This window comes from Nelumbo nucifera, chromosome 4 (assembly GCF_055504915.1).
Source record: "Nelumbo nucifera cultivar China Antique chromosome 4, China Antique-T2T, whole genome shotgun sequence".
NCBI classification, from domain to species: domain Eukaryota; kingdom Viridiplantae; phylum Streptophyta; class Magnoliopsida; order Proteales; family Nelumbonaceae; genus Nelumbo; species Nelumbo nucifera.
Genome location: NC_142652.1, coordinates 96861280 through 96878314, shown reverse-complemented (window position 1 = coordinate 96878314; position 17035 = coordinate 96861280). Strand labels below are relative to the sequence as shown.

Below are 17035 nucleotides of genomic sequence, written 5' to 3'. Positions count from 1 at the left end.
TAAGCATTCAAGTTCTTTTACAATTAGGAAACTATGTATATAAATTAAGGAGTGGGGCGGCTGTTTAATACACACCAACCACTCTCTCTTTTCTCAAAATCTCTCTACAAGTTCTCCTTCTCCATCTCTCTACTTCTCTTCTCCTCTCCTCTTATCTTTTCCTTTTTTTTTTTTCTGTTCGAAACCCAAGGCTGATTGTAGTCTTATACGACTACTTGGTATCAAAGCACTCGATCTAGGAAATCTCATGTGGAATTAATTCAGCCGACCACATGAGAATTAATTAGGGCTGGAAGCTTAGAACAGCTTTTTTTTTCGGCTGATTCTTGGAGGTTACAAGGATTCTTCAGCAACTGTCCGAGGATTGGAGGATGCTCCTTGTAGTCAGGAAGAACCAGAGAAGAATTGGTGATCAAGATTGGAGGTGCCGATCAATTTGTTTCTGATCAAGATTGAAGTTTTTTAAAGAGGATTCTCTTAGGATCAGTTTGTTTTCAGAATTTTTCTGAGGTTGATCAGAATCAAGGTCAGTTTTTTGGAGCAAGACTGAAGGTGACAATCAGAATTTCCAGAAGATTTTTTTGGATCAAGATCAGTTCTTCTTCAGAAACTTATGGGTAAGATTTCATCCTTTTTTGAGGTCGGCAAGGATAGCTTAATCTGAGAGGTACAGCTATATATATACTCTTTTTTTGATTTTGGGTTTTAGAGAAAACACTGAAATCCAGGACTGTTACTGTGTCCGGATAATAGTTAGACTTGACTTTTGTGATTTAAGCTTGGCTGATATCAGATTTCTGTTCTCTGTTCTTTGTATTCAAAGACCCAGTACTGCTGAATCTGATTTTTGCTTCTAGATTTACTGTTATTAGTTTCAGACCCAGTAGGCTGATTGTTATAGTAATTTTAGAAGGTGGTTTTGATTAATTCCAAACCAAGAATGGAGTTTAAGAGCCAGGGGGAGGGTGTTTTTGGTTCAGGTAACATGACTGAGAACACTTTTCAGATTACAACTGTTAAGTTTGATGGATCAAACTATTTAGAATGGGCCCAATCAGCCATGATGGCCATTGGGGGTAGAGGAAAACTGAACTATTTGTTGGGGGATATGAAGGAACCAACTAAGGAGGATCCAACTTATGCTAAGTGGATTCAAGAGAATTATTTGGTGATGACATGGCTGTGCAACTCTATGTAGCCACACATCACCCGAAACTACTCATGAGCAAAAACAGCTAAGGAAATATGGGATGTTCTGAAAGAAACCTACTCTCAGCCCCTTAATGTTGCTAGGGCTTATGAGCTGAAATGTGAGGTTAAAAATCTCAAGCAAGGAGAGAAACAGGTCTCTATTTATTTTTCCACCTTGAAATCCCTGTGGCATGAAATTGACCACCTTGAAACAATTGAGTGGGAGAGTCAGAAGGATGCACAAACTTATAGAAAGCAGGTTGAAACTAATAGAGTGTTCGAGTTCCTGGCTGGTCTAAATTCTGAATATAATATTGTGAGACAACAGTTGTTACAAGAGAGTGTAACTCTATCCCAGGCCTATTCTCTAGTGCACAGTGAAGAGACTAGGAGAAAAGTTATGCTACAACAACAACCTTTTGAATCAGCCCTGGCAGCAGTTAAGCCCAAATCTGGGGGTGATAAAGAAAGGGATATGAAGAAGGAAGCTAAGAAGGACCTAGTATGTGAGCATTGCAAGAAATCTAAACATACTAAAGACACTTGTTGGAAGTTGCATCCACATCTAGTTCCAGCAAAACTCAGAAACAAAAAGGGGAATGCCAATATGGCTGTCAACACTGATACTGCAACCTTAACGGCCTCAAGAGGCACTCCTCTAGACACCCTAGCTGCTGTCCGAGATGCTCTGACACAATTGGAAAGTGAAGTTAGTAACTCAGTCTCATATCCTTAGCCACCATCAGCTCCTTCAACCTCATCGTTTGCTCAATCAGGTAATTGGGCCTCAGCTTATCATGCTTCAGCTCCAGGTAATACAAAATATTCTTGGATAATAGATTCAGCAGCATCTGACCATATGACTGGATTGCCATCACTTTTCTCTACCTATCATTTATCTTTTGGTGAAGACAAAGTGTCCATTGCTGATGGATCCCTTGTTCCTATTTCTGGCGAAGGAGACATCAAGTTGTCTGATGCCATTTCCCTATCCTCCGTCTTGCATGTTCCTAAGCTTAATACTAACTTGCTCTTAGTTAGTAGCATTACAAAAAAATAGAATTGTTCAGTAACCTTTTTTTCCGGATCGATGTGTTTTTCAGGATCTGGAGACAAGGAAGGTGATTAGGACTGGCCGTGAGACAAATGGAATCTACCTACTTGGAGGAAGTGCTCATCAGAAAGATAGTGAAACCAAGAAATCCTTTGTTTCTCAGTCTGTTGATCAGGTGATGCTTTGGCATAATAGGCTGGGTCATTTATCCTTTCAGGCTTTGAAGAGTTTGTTTCCTAGTTTATTTGAATTTGTTTAGATGTCTAGTTTGAAGTGTGAAAGTTGTGAGCTTGCAAAACATTGCAGGACAACCTATTCATTAAGTAATAGCAGAAGCAATATTCCTTTTGAAATTGTGCATACTGATGTTTGGGGACCCTATCATACCATAGCCATGGGGGGGGGGGTACAAATATTCCCTGTTATTTGTTGATGATTATACTCGGTTTTCTTGGGTTTACGTTATGCGTTCTCGAGATGAGGTTCCTGCATTAACCCGGATCTTTCATCAAATGATTTTAACCCAATTTGGGGTTAAAATTAAAATTTTTAGATCCGATAATGCAAAAGAATATTTTGCAAATCCATTAGCCTTCTACATGTTTGATCATGGGATTATCCATCAGAGTACCTGCCGACATACACCACAGCAGAATGGGGTTGCTAAAAGAAAGAATAGATACATATTGGAGGTAGCCAGAGGCATTATGTTTACCTCAAATGTGCCTATACATTTCTGGGGGGATGCTGTTCTTACAGTTGTTTATCTCATCAATCGGATTCCCTTACGGGTTCTTGACATGAAAACTCTATTTACCCTTTTATACCCTGATAAAGAATTGCTTACCATTCCCCTCAAAACCTTTGGGTGCACTTGTTTCGTTCAAATCCTTGGCCCTCATCGTTCCAAATTTGATCCCAAGGCCTTCAAATGTATTTTCCTTGGTTATGCCCAAACTCAAAAGGGATATTGTTGTTATGAACCGACTTCTGGAAAAAGATTTGTCTCAATGGATGCCACCTTCTTTGAGGATAAACCCTATTATCCAAGGGTTTCTCCTCAGGAGGAGAATAGTGAAACCGGGAGTAGCTCATCGGAAGTTCCTTTTCCAATCCCATTAAGTGAAGAAGGATGTCAAAGGTGCAAGGATGTGAGAGTCTAACACAGATGATGGAGACAGGTCGATTTTGGACATCAGCAGTGTAGGCCAGTCCCGGTCCCCTTTGCAGATCCAGATCCCAGTACCACAGTAGCCCCAGTTCCTTCTGTAGATCCAGATCCAGGTACCATAGTAGCTCCAGTTCCTTCTGCAGATCCAGATCCAGGTACCACAGATACTACAGATGAGAGACATCCAACCATGGAGCCTTCACCTTCATTCAGTGACCTTGATCTCCCCATAGCAGTTCGTAAAGTCAAACGTTGTTGCACCACAACTCACTGCATTTCTCAATTCCTATCCTATGATCATTTGTCTCCTTCCTACAAGTCTTTTCTCGCATCCATTGCTGATATTCCCATTCCTTGAATAATACAGGAGCATTGGAAGTACCAAAATGGAAAGATGCAATAAAAGTAGAAATGGATGCCCTCATCAGAAACAATACCTGGGAGATAGTTGATCAACCTAAAGGAAAGAAACCGGTTGGATGTAGTTGGGTATTCACTGTGAAACATAATGCTGATGGTTTTGTTGAAAGGTATAAGGCCCGATTAGTTGCAAAAGGATTTACTCAGACATATGGTATTGACTACTTAGAAACTTTTGCACCAGTAGCAAAGATGATCACTATCAGAGTACTATTACCTCTTGCAGCTAGTTACTCTTGGCCATTATATCAGATGGATGTTAAAAATGCCTTTCTCAATGGAGACTTGCAGGAAGAAGTTTACATGCAGTTGCCTCCAGGATTTTATGATACGGAGACAGGAAAGGTTTGTCGGTTGAACAAAGCTCTATATGAACTAAAACAGTCCCCCAGAGCATGGTTTGATAGATTCAGATGAGCCCTTGATATGTTTGGATATGTGCAGGCTCAGTCAAACCACACCTTGTTTATTAAGAGAGTGGGTTCCTCTGTAACCTTTCTTGCTGCATATGTGGACGATATTGTAGTAATCGGGAGCAGTACTAGTAAAATTGAGTCTCTTAAGCAATTCCTTCATCAAGAGTTTGAGGTAAAAGATCTGGGGGAACTACGATACTTCTTGGGCATTGAGGTAGCTAGATCCAAGCATGGGATTTTTGTCTCTCAACGAAAGTATGTTCTTGATCAGCTAGAAGAAACAGGAAAGTTGGGAGTTAAGCCTGTAGAAACACCTATTGAACAAAACCACAGGATTAGTGTAGAAGGTGAAGAGCCTATTGAAGATAAAGCTATGTTTCAACGGCTAGTTGGAAAGCTTCTCTATCTTTGCCTCACAAGACCTGACATTAGTTATGCAGTCAGTGTAGTTAGTCAGTATATGCACTCTCCTAGAACTACTCACCTCCTTGCGGTTGAAAGGATATTAGCATATTTGAAGAGGTCCCCAAGTAGATTTGTTCAAGAAAAATGACCACATGAAGATAGAAGTCTACATAGATGCTGATTGGGATGGGTGTGTTGATGACTGAAGATCTACCTCTGGATATTGTGCCTTTGTAGGATGTAATCTGGTCTCCTGGAAGAGTAAGAAACAAAGTGTTGTTTCTCGTTCAAGTGTTGAAGCTGAATATAGGTCCGTGGCAAATGGTGTGGTTGAGATTCTATGGTTGAGATCATTACTTGAAGAATTGGGTATTGTTTATGAGAAACCCCTAATGTTGTACTGTGATAATCAGGCAGCCATCAATATAGCCCATAATCCAGTACAGCATGATAGAACTAAGCATATCGAAGTGGACCGGCATTTATCAGAGAAAGGGTTACATCTCAAGAAGTATGCCTTCCCTACATCACCTCTTACATGCAGCTTGCAGACCTTCTCGCCAAGGCTGTTTCAAGAAAGAAGTTAGAAGATCTATGCAAGTTGGGAATGACAAATATCTACTACCCAACTTGAGGGGGAGTGTAGGAAACTGTGGACCCCACATTAAGAGTACTCGTGTGGCACCTTGAGATGTACTTAGATTTAATTGATTAGAATCAGCTTTCCTAGTAGGATAAGTTTTATCCTATCTTATCTAGGATTAGTTTTATTTTAATCTCATCTTTTGTTGCCATGTAAGCATTAAAGTTCTTTTACAATTAGGAAACTATGTATATCAATTAAGGAGTGGGGCGGCTGTTTAATACACCCCAACCACTCTCTCTTTTCTCAAAACCTCTCTACAAGTTCTCCTTCTCCATCTCTCTACTTCTCTTCTCCTCTCCTCTTATCTTTTCCTTTTCTTTTCTGTTCGAAACCCAAGGCTGATTGTAGTCTTATACGACTACTTAAACAAATAAGAAATGGGTTATTTCAGGGAAGACTAACACACTCAAATCTCATTGATTCTTTATCCTATTGGTTCTTCAGGAATTTTACTGTCTTGATACTAACGGCAAACAGTGAAATGATAGATCTCCCTGTCTCAATGCTCTTTTCCACTGATGAAGCCAATAGGAGTTTCCACTACCAATGACAGCTGGACCAAGACATACCTCTCCTAAACTTCATGCTCTATTAATAACCATCATCTGATTTTAGTATTTATATGAAAATATGAAGTTACAAATGCTCTTTCTGTTATTTTCAAAAAAGAAAAGCTCTTTCTCTTCTACAAAGTTATATTTTTTATGTCAATTTTTGGTTTTGTATGCTACTGTTTCCTTAAACATTAGCTGTTTCTGAAACAATATCTTATTTGGTGGCTTTACAATATTAATGTTTTCAGGGAAGGGAAGTTGTCTTTGAGTGTAGCAGTAGTAACAATGAAATGAAAAAGGAATTAGATTGTCCACATCCTACAAAACTCTCTCCCTAGGGGCTGTTATCATAACTGAGCCAAGAAAATTAAAAATAAAAAAAAGCAGTGGAAACAACCCTTTCTCTATTAATTAAATGGGCTTGTCTTGGGTAATGGAATACATGATTCTGGGTCCCTCAGAATCATTGGATAAGATTCAAAGTGAAACCGCAGAGATAAATTTTATGCTTCTAGAACTAGATTTCAGTAATCTATCTCTGCAAAGATAAATTTTGCTGTTTTATCTTGTCTTGGCAGCCTTTACATTTGTAGGTATAAAGCCCCTCCAGGGATTCTGTTGTTTGTCGTGTCTTCTTCTCTTTTATTTTCTATGATTTAGTATTTTTTACATGTCCATTTGGTAATTTAGAAGTGGCTAGCTGAGGCTATACACCATTTTAAGTCTATGATGAATACATCTCTTTGATATTAATAAAATATTCTGCTTGTTGCTGATAAAAGTAGTCGATCAAGACTACAATCAGTCTTGAATTCAAAGAAAAGAAAGAAGAAATTTCAGAAGGGAAGAAGAAGAGAGGGAGAAAAGAGAAGAAGCACACGAAGAGATTTTGAAAAGAGAGAGAGGATTGATCAGTAGATCTGCCGACCCACTCTTAATATTTATATATGTTGACTAATTGTAAAAGGGCTGAATTGCCCTTATTGCTTACATGGCAAATAAACTAATAATAAAGCTGAAATAACAAACTGAAATAACTACCAACTAACACTGACATAACTAACAAAAAACATGCTGCCATACGAACACAGTGGGGACCACAGCAGTGGGGTCCACATCAGTGTTCTCTACAATAAAAATACCATTAAGGATGGCAAAACAATACAAGTTGAAAAAGGTTTGTTTATATGCATATATTTGTAAATAAGATGTGCTCTTTAGAGAGGAAATAAGTTCTGTGCTGTATACTTGCTTGATTCACAAGTTTGTAGTAGTTTCTCATCAACTAGAAAGATATTCTTAGTTTCCTACTCCCCTAAGTTACTAACTATTCAAGTTTTTCATATCTGAGCTATGACATTGTTTCCTCAAATGCAGGACACCTATAGTTGTATGGGTTTATAAAATATTATAAAATGATATTAATGAAATAAGAGGTTGTCTTCAACCTCTCCACACTTGAAACAAAGCTGTTTGGACATTGATGCTAATGTTGGTCAAGTACCAGCAGAGGTGCTTAGAAACTTGCATCAGTTTGTATTAGGTTTCATGCAGAAACCTGCCTCAAGTGTAGTTTAAGAATACCGGGAGTTTACTTTCTGGATATTCTGAATATTATTCTTCCCTGCTTGGTCACAGTTTGTATCATGCTGGAAATCCTCTTCCTGTTCTGCTTTACAATGAGATGAAAAATCCCCTTCTCTGCTGCTATCAACCTCATCATCTTAGTGCTTGCAACCTCCATTTGGTCAATCTCAACAAGACACAGACCTAAAGACATTGCTTGATTGAAGAAGACAGGATCCTTAGCTGGATCAAGCTTTTTGGCATACTCAAGCTCATAATTGGAGAGTAAAATTGATGGTTGAGGCCAATGGATCCATTCAAAATATATGCAGAGGTCACAATCAATTGGAAATTTGCAGTGAGCTTCACCTAACCAAACCTCCAAACCCCCATCATCAAACCTCCTGACCTCTATCCTATGGACAGCAACAATAGGGAAATAAAAGATAATCAAACCCCTTAATGCAAAGTGATTCAAGTGAAGGGGACCAAAGATAAATGGTTAAATAACCTACATAGTCACGTAAAGTAATACAAAATTAGTCCTGCTGGCTGCTGCTCTATAACAAAGAAAAATCCCTTTGCACTTTGCATATTGTTTGTTGCAAAATGTTCAGCATGTCTTGGCATCAGATCACTCTTACCTCAACTATTTCTGTGATAGTGAACACCTTCGACCTTGAGGCCACTGTGGATAGAATCATATCAAAACCAATCTCTATTGCCATTACAATGCCCTTCACCATTTGTTTCGTTTTTAGCAAATTTACTTGAGCTGCCCCTATGTCTCAACACAGTACTTTGAATCCTCTATTGAAGATCCTTCCCGGTGGGCAAGTCACTTCTTAGCACAGGATTTCCAACTTCTAACGAGCTCTTTGTAAGAGCATCGAGGGCTATATACAACCTTCATTTTTTTTTGGAACTAGTGAAGTATATTATAAAAAGGTCAAATTACAATGGGGCGTATCCACAGAGATTAATCTGGACAGCCAAGACGACTTCTCCATAGGGATATATCCATGGGTCACCTTTGATATCCCTGGAAGCAAGTGAATGAGTGACTTTTTTTGCATGGTTTACATAATGAATGAGACTCACCTGGTAGAGTTTGTTGAGATTGGATCCCCCCTCCCAGTTGTGTAGAGAGAGGGGGAGGTATGGGTTTTTGAAGCTTTAGAGAGAGGATCCAGAGATTAGTTGTTAGTATAAGGTTTCCATTTGGTTAGGTCGTCTGCAACATTACAACAACAAAGTTACAGTATCATTGTGTCCTTGCAGTAGGCAGCCTCTTCCCTCTCCTGACAAGTGTCAACACTCTTTTTGCAGGAAGAGATAAATGGGTAGGAGAGGCAATCAATGGATATCAGCCTATATGAATAACTCTATCATTTTTTTTTTTGTATGAAGATGTATATTGTCCATATGCACATTCAAGGGATCTGGCTCTAAGCTTTAGTCTACCCAAGAGAAAAAAAAATCAGGTTGGGTTGGCCCAGGCTCATATTGGGGTCCACCCAAGTTACACCCTACCAAAATCCAGCTTTACCTAACAAAAGGTGTCACACTCATATTTTCAGTTTGTATTAGGTTTCATGCAGAAACCTGCCTCAAGTGTAGCTTAAGAATACCAGGAGTTTACTTTATGGATATTCTGAATATTATTTTATTGTCCATGCGGGCATTTTCTCAATACCCGGAGTTGACATTTTGGATTTTCACCAGCATTTCATTCAAATATTTTTTTTTTCTTTCTATTATTTACTTCAGCATTTCATTCAAGCATGGGTCCATATTAGAGATTCATGACCCTTGCTAGAATGAAATAGAAGAATAGCTGAGGCTATACACCATTTTAAGTCTATGATGTATACATCTCTTTGATATTAATAAAATATTCTGTTTGTTGTTGATAAAAATACCATTAAGGACGGCAAAACAATACAAGTTCAAAAATGTTTGTTTATATGCATATATTTGTAAATAAGATGTGGTTTAAGGTAGTTTGCTATTTATTTTTAATCATCATATGGTCATGCAGTTCAGTTTCTTTCCTTTTTCTCATTTTGTATAATAGAGCTACAAGTGAATGAAATTTAATCTGATTCTATTTGGATATTGGTTTGGTGATGAAGAGCTCTGATTGCATTAAGTTTTGTTGCTTTAGGATCTGTTTGTCTCTTCGAAATGCATAACATGAAGTGGAACTTGGCATGCTTAGAGTGTTAGAATGTTAGAATGAAGTCTCTTTGTATGAGTGTTCGGCTGATAAGAGTTCTTATTAGCCCATACTTAAGTTTAAGTTATCCTGTAACTGGGCCTGTGTTAATGGGTCTAAGCCTGTTTAATGTTTTAAGTTAACTGGGTGTCCCATCACTAATCAGGGGCATTCCAGTAATTACTTGTATCATTGTACTACATTCAAATATAAATAATAGCATGGTCGACTGGCTAGTACAGTTCGACATTTACAGCATATCAGTGGTGTTCTTCTCCTCTCCTCTACTTCGAGTACAGCTCTCAAGCTCACATGGTATCAGAGCACTAGCTTCTCTCTGGTTTCAGCAGGCGCACTAGCTTCTACTCTCTCTTCTCTTGCTGTTCTTTCCTTCTTTTCTAGGTTGCTGAAAAAAACTAGGGTTGTAAGAGAACAAAGCAGATTCGAACCTAGGGTTTCCCTTGGTTGTAGGGCTCAAGGGAGGTAAGGCCCAGAAGTGGATGTCCTACTAGGTTCTTTTTTCAGCAAATAGTAGCTATTTGGCTACTAAGAGAGGTCTGTATAGGACAGACCTAGTTGAGGACTGATTTCAGCAGTCCTAGCCCTAGCCAAAAGGGGGAGAGCTTCTCCACAACTGCAGCTTCGAAGCCCCAGAAAAACCAGCATTGCACAGTGGTAAACAGCTCCAAGTTCAGGTTGGTTATCAGTCTGGAACCTCTCTCCACTGCTGTACCCGAACTGCTTCAGCTCAAGTGAAGACTACCTAGGGAGCTGCCTGCTCCAGATTGTCCAGCACTGTACCCGAACTACTCTAAGACTGAAGTCAGCATGTCCTCACTATCCGGAGAAGTTTCCTCCAGAGATAATAGACCTGCCACAAGGTTCTCTAACCTGGAAAACCCTAATCTGCATAGTTTACAGATTACAAACGTGTTGCTGGATGAATATAACTTCAGAGAGTGGTCCGTCTCAGCAAGGTTGTTCATTACTTCTCGTGATCTCACCGGCTATCTGGATGGAGACAAGAAAGAACCTGAAGTTGGCCGTCCTGAGCATGTCGTGTGGCGCAAGGAGAATGCCACAGTCATGTCTTGGTTGTTGACCTCCATGACTCCTCGGGTGGCTAGAACTGTTCATCATTTCCCCACAGCCACAAAGATTTGGGAGAAAGTATCCAAGACCTACGGCCAGAAAAAGAACAATGCTAGAATCTACAGATTGAACCAAGATATTGCAGCTCTAAGGCAAGGGGACATGTCCGTGGCAACATATTTTGCAACCCTGGAAGGCCTTTGGGAAGAGCTTGATCATCACTTGATATTGGATTGGGAAAATGCCAGGGACAAGGAGAGACATGATAAGCAAATTGAAGAGAGTAGAGCCTTCAAGTTTCTGGCTGGCCTAGACCCAGTATATGAGGGTATAAGGTCACAAATTCTAGGGAGAGATGAATTACCGGAGCTTTACCATGTCTATTACCTGGTGAGGAATGAAGAAGTCAGGAGAAGGGAGATGCAAGTTGACTCCCAGACACAGTCAACTGGACTATCTGGAGAACATTCAGCCCTAGTCTCCACTAAGGGAAATAGATATCTAGACAAGAAGTCCCTCAAGTGTACCCATTGTGGTGGTGAGAAACACACAAAGGAGAAATGTTGGGTCTTGTATCCTCATCTGAAGCCAACTGCTTTGAGAAAGGACAAAAGGCAACATAAGGGTCACACAACAAGTGGGAATCTTGCCACCAACAACAGTAGTGACAACTCACAGAGTACTCCGACAGTGTCCTCTTCCTCCACAAGGCAGGCTGCCGACTCCTTTGGACCAAGTACTTTGGGCTTCACAGCTAGTGAGGTAGAGGTTCTCAGTCGGGCATTAGCCCGTCTGAAGAACAATTCTTTAGCTTCCACCTCTCTTGCCAAATCAGGTACAATCTCTGCATTTAGTGCAACTAGTTCCATTAATTCCACCTCTTGGGTGATTGATTCCGGAGCCACTGACCATATGACACATATGTCCTCCTTATTCTCTTCATATCATGTGTTGTCTGGCCAGGATAAGATGAGAGTGGCTGATGGGTCTCTCTCCACCATCTCTGGAAAGGGGATGGTTGACCTAAGCAAGGATCTCTCTCTTAAATCAGTCCTACATGTTCCTAGTCTTACCTCAAATCTTTTGTCTGTTTCAAAGCTTACAAAAAATTTGAACTGCAGTATAACCTTTTTTCCTTCTCATTGTGTCTTCCAGGACAGATTGACGAGGAGAACGATTGGGAGTGGTCATGAGTATGGGGGCCTCTACTATTTTGATGCAGACATCGGCTCTGCCTTACAAGCTTCTGCTACTACTAGTCCGGAAAGTGTGGAGTCAATAGCTAGGCTGCACCTGTGGCATGCTAGGCTAGGTCATGTGTCTTTCTCTTCCTTAGCAATGTTGCTTCCCGAATTGTTTAAGGGAATTCCAAGTCAGTTTAATTTGTGATGTGTGTCAAATGTCAAAACAAGGTAGAACAGTGTATCCAATTTCTAGTAATGAAATTCAAGCTCATTTGATTTGGTTCATTCTGATGTCTGGGGACCTTCACCCATTGTTTCCATTGATGGCTTCCGTTACTTTATCAGTTTTATTGACCATTATTCTCGGTGCATTTGGATTTATCTGTTAAAAGGACGTGATGAAGTACCACGGATAACTATGGTTTTTTGCAAGATGATTGAAACACAATTTAATAAGAAGATTAAGCAATTCCGGTCAGACAATGCGGCTGAATACTTTGAAAGATCCCTGAACTCATTCATGGAAGATGCAGGCATGTTACACCAATCATCCTGTGCTAACACCCCTCAGCAAAATGGGGTTGCTGAGCGCAAGAACATGCACCTATTGGAGACAGCTCGAGCCCTACTATTCCAGCACAAAGTGCCCAAGCAATATTGGTCTCAAGCTATACTCACTGCATCATACCTGATAAATCGGATGCCATCTAAGGTATTGGGTATGAAGACTCCTTTCTCTGTTTTGTGTCCCACTCTTCCAGAATTTCCTCTTCCCCCACGGGTTTTTGGCTGTACATGCTTCATACATGTGAAGGATCCAAAGAAAACCAAGCTAGATCCCAAGGCGACGAAGGGAATATTTTTGGGGTACTCTCCTACACAAAAGGGGTACAAGTGTTATGATCCTGTCTCCAAGAAAAAGTATGTCACCAGAGATGTAGCCTTTTTTGAGTCTCAACCCTATTTCCAGTCTTCTCAGAATCCTCTTCAGGGGGAGACTAGTGGGTTGGAAAAGGATTCTCATTCTCCCTTCTTTTTTGTTCCCCTTTCATCACCTTCCACTACTCCTAGCTGTGACATTTCGGGTCAACCTAGTGAGGCTCCCACTGTGCCAGTTACTTCTCCTGATACAGCAGATACTCCTGAGGGTTCCAGTAGGCAAGAGAAAGAGATACTTACATACAACAGAAGGAAGAAGGGCCCTCAACCTCATGATTGCAACCAGTTGAACTCAGATCAATCTGTCTCTGCAACCAAGGTAATTCTGACTCACTCACTTCGGATTTGGATCTTCCTATTTCTCTCCGTAAGCCTATTCGTTCTTGTACCACCCGACATCCCATAGCTGATTTTGTTTCTTACTCACACTTATCTCCTGCCTATCACTCTTTTGTGTCTGCTCTTTCCTCTATATGTGTCCCTTTCAGGTACTCAGAGGCGGCATCTGATCCAAGGTGGAAAGAAGCCATGAATGAAGAGATGAGAGCCCTAATGAAAGCAAGAACGTGGGAATTGGTGGACCTGCCAGATTGGAAAGGCACTGTTGGGTGCAAGTGGGTATTCATAGTAAAGCACGGGGAAGACGGGTCAATCGAGAGGTACAAGGCCAGACTTGTGGCAAAGGGATTTACACAAAAGGAAGGAATTGACTACAAAGAAACCTTTGCCCCAGTAGCAAAGTTCAACACAATCCGGGTTCTACTGTCACTAGCAGAAAATTTCTCTTGGGAACTCCATCAGCTGGATGTGAAGAATGCCTTCCTAAATGGTGATCTTCATGAAGAGGTATTCATGGAACCCCCACCAGGCTATGATGTTGGAAAGAAGGTGTGTAAACTAAGGAAAACATTATATGGTTTGAAGCAGTCTCCCCGGGCATGGTTTGAGAGACTTTGTATGGCCATGAAGAAAGTGGGGTACACTCAGAGCAGTGCAGATCATACATTGTTTACAAGGAGACAGGATGACAAACTTACGGCACTAATTGTTTATGTGGATGATATGGTGATTACCGAAAATGACGTGGAAGAGATGAAGAGGCTGAAGGAGTTCTTAGCTTCAGAATTTGAGATCAAAGACCTGGGAAATCTGAGATATTTTCTTGGGATTGAAGTTGCTAGATCAAGAGAAGGAATCTACATATGTCAGCGGAAATATGTGCTAGATCTCCTAGAGGAAACAGGCATGATGGGGTGCTGGCCAGCAGACACTCCAATAGAACCGAACCATGGACTACAAGAATCAATGGGTGAGGAATACTGTGATAAAGAGAGGTACCAAAAATTGGTAGGAAAGCTGATATACTTGTCCCTTACTCGGCCAGACATTGCCTATGCAGTGCATGTTGTCAGTCAATTCATGCACTCACCAAAGATCCGTCATATGAGAGTAGTGGAAAGAATTCTCAGGTACTTGAAGACTTGCCCAGGGAAAGGAATTCTATTCAGGAAAAACAGCAGACTTGAAATTGAAGCCTACACTAGTGCAGATTGGGCAGGGTCTGTTGGAGACAGAAAATCAACCTCAGGTTACTGTACATTCTTGGGAGGAAACCTGGTCACATGGCGCAGTAAGAAGCAGAATGTTGTGGCTAGATCAAGTGCAGAAGCAGAATACAGAGCTATGGCACACGGGGTTGCTGAACTCTTATGGCTCAGAACTCTTCTTAATGAGCTTGGTATCAAGGCTGAGGGTCCTCTCAGGCTATATTGTGATAATAAAGCTGCTATCAACATTGCCAACAATCCCGTGCAGCATGACAGGACAAAACATATTGAAATTGATCGACACTTTGTCAGAGAGAGAAAATTGTCTTGGGAGAGCTCTGTGTGCCTTATACTCCATCAGAGATGCAAATTGCAGATGTATTGACTAAAGGGATGGCAGCAACAAAGTTCAGGGACATACTTGGCAAGCTAAACATGATTGATATTCATGCTTAGCTTGAGGGGGAGTGTTAGAATGTTAGAATGAAGTCTCTTTGTATGAGTGTTCGGCTGGTAAGAGTTCTTATTAGCCCATACTTAAGTTTAAGTTATCCTGTAACTGGGCCTGTGTTAATGGGCCTAAGCTTGTTTAATGTTAAGTTAACTGGGTGTCCCATCACTAATCAGGGGCATTCCAGTAATTACTTGTATTATTGTACTACATTCAAATATAAATAATAGCATGGTCGACTGGCTAGTACAGTTCGACATTTACAGCATATCAGTGGTGTTCTTCTCCTCTCCTCTACTTCGAGTACAGCTCTCAAGCTCACATAGAGTTTCCATTGTTGCGGCCTGCATTAGAACTTAGAATATTCCTCTTTTTTCTTTTCATTTAAGATGCCAATTGAGAGGCCATAACTATTCTAGATGTTCATGATCTTTTTTCATCATATAGGCAGGGTTAGGACTCTTTGAACTTCATGAAAATAACTAAGCATTGCTTGTATTTTGAATGTGGATCAATAATTATCCCATCTTTAGTTTCAGCATGTATACAGAATGTGATTTGTGGATACAGTTCTGTTGATATTACATTTCATTTTTTTTTGTGGTTTTGCTTGGTATTTTTGAAAAAGAAAAGAAAAGGGGAAGTTTCTGTTTTCAATTCCTTTTGCATTCTTGAAGAAAAGGAAGAAAAAGAAAAATGTTTTCAAGATTTTTGGTTTGCTTTTACTTTGCTTCTTAGTATTTGTGTGGTTTGGTTTTCTTCATTTGCTGTCCCTAGTGATAAAATAATCTGTGTTTTGCTTTGGTTTTTTTAGGCCGAGTAGATGTTGGAGTTTGACTTGATGATTGTGGTTAGATGATTCTTGGCTCCTGGATGAATGGCTATTCTTTGTGCTTCGAAGATGCATTTGGTTGTTGAGTGATTGTGAAGAGGGAGTATGAGCTGGCATTATGAATGAATGGTTGGGTGGAGTAGCAATTTGGAGGTTATTTTGATGTTGGGTTGAAATTGGAGGTATTAATGTAGATGTATGGAACTGGAAGTGTAATTTTCTTTTGAAATTTGAACCTCTCATTTTGAATCCCCTTTAGTGCTGGAAATTAAATGCCATTAACCCGTATAAACCGCCATGAGGCCCCTCTGTGAGGTGTTCCTCTGCTGTAAATACCAGTTGAACTTGGCCTTTATGTGATCCTCTGTTAGCCTTTTTCCTGCTGTAAATAACAGAAGAGTGCAACCATTTCAAAACTCTATCCTAGCCCTTCTTCTTTTCCACAAAATCATCATGTTTGATAGATTGCTTAAGTCTGCTATTCTGAACTATTTGCTCTCGCTTCAGCTCATTAGGACCATTAGGACCCACTGTTGCTGCAGCATGTAGCTCTATCAGCCTGCATTTTTGTTTTGGCATCATTTCAGCCCAATTCAGGATCCCTGTTGCTGCAACATGTAGCTTTATAGGTCGCATTGTTTTGATACCATTTCAGCCCAGTTTTGGTTCACTGTTACAGTAGCATGCGTTTTTTTTTTTTTTTTTAACTCACATCAGTCCAATCTAGTATCTATGTCACAGCAGTATATTAGTCTTTTAGGTTTGCACTTATTGGCATCATATTAGCCCCATGGCAGAACCATATTAATCCCTAAGTCAAATTTGCATTGGCGTACGGGCGCCCCACAGCATTTCCCCGTGCTGAGTTGTTTGCGGTGTGAATAAGGCTCTTTCGCAGCTCCACAGCTTTTGCCTATATTCCTCGAACTTTAAATAGGGCAACTCATATGTTAGCTCAGATAGTTAATCTATCAAAAAAAAGAAAACATGATGATGGATTACATTTCCTTAGAGAGTGATGCAAAAGAGCTGGTGGATTCACTATCTTCAGACTTATAACCACCTTGGAGAATTTCCACGACCTGGTTAATGAATTTGCCTTCGGGCTTAAAAAAAATCTGTTTTTAAAAGTCAAATGCTTTGGAATTTGATACATACAAATGTATTTACATATGTAGGTTGGGGCCAGAATGGGGTAATCAAGATCAACCGATATTACCACTGCTTAGGTGAACCGATAAAAAATAATAATAGCAATTGGGAATTAATAAATTTTAGCTAGCCAAGATAGGGACCGATGCCGTCATTCAATGTTAGTCACTTCCTCAAAGCAATTAAGTTCTGTAATT

General features: G+C 40.2%; 1 protein-coding gene across 7 annotated transcripts in view; it reads left to right on the top strand.

Annotated features, from left to right (window-relative positions):
* Positions 1 to 16046, top strand: part of LOC104610839 (uncharacterized) — a 55887-nt gene extending 39841 nt beyond the window's left edge. For all 7 annotated transcript variants that reach the window (XM_088902598.1, XM_088902594.1, XM_088902593.1 and 4 more), the window contains one exon: positions 15669 to 16046. The gene's annotated coding sequence lies outside the window, so the exon portion shown is untranslated. The remainder of the gene's footprint in view (positions 1 to 15668) is intronic.
* Positions 16047 to 17035: the final 989 nt, after the last annotated feature.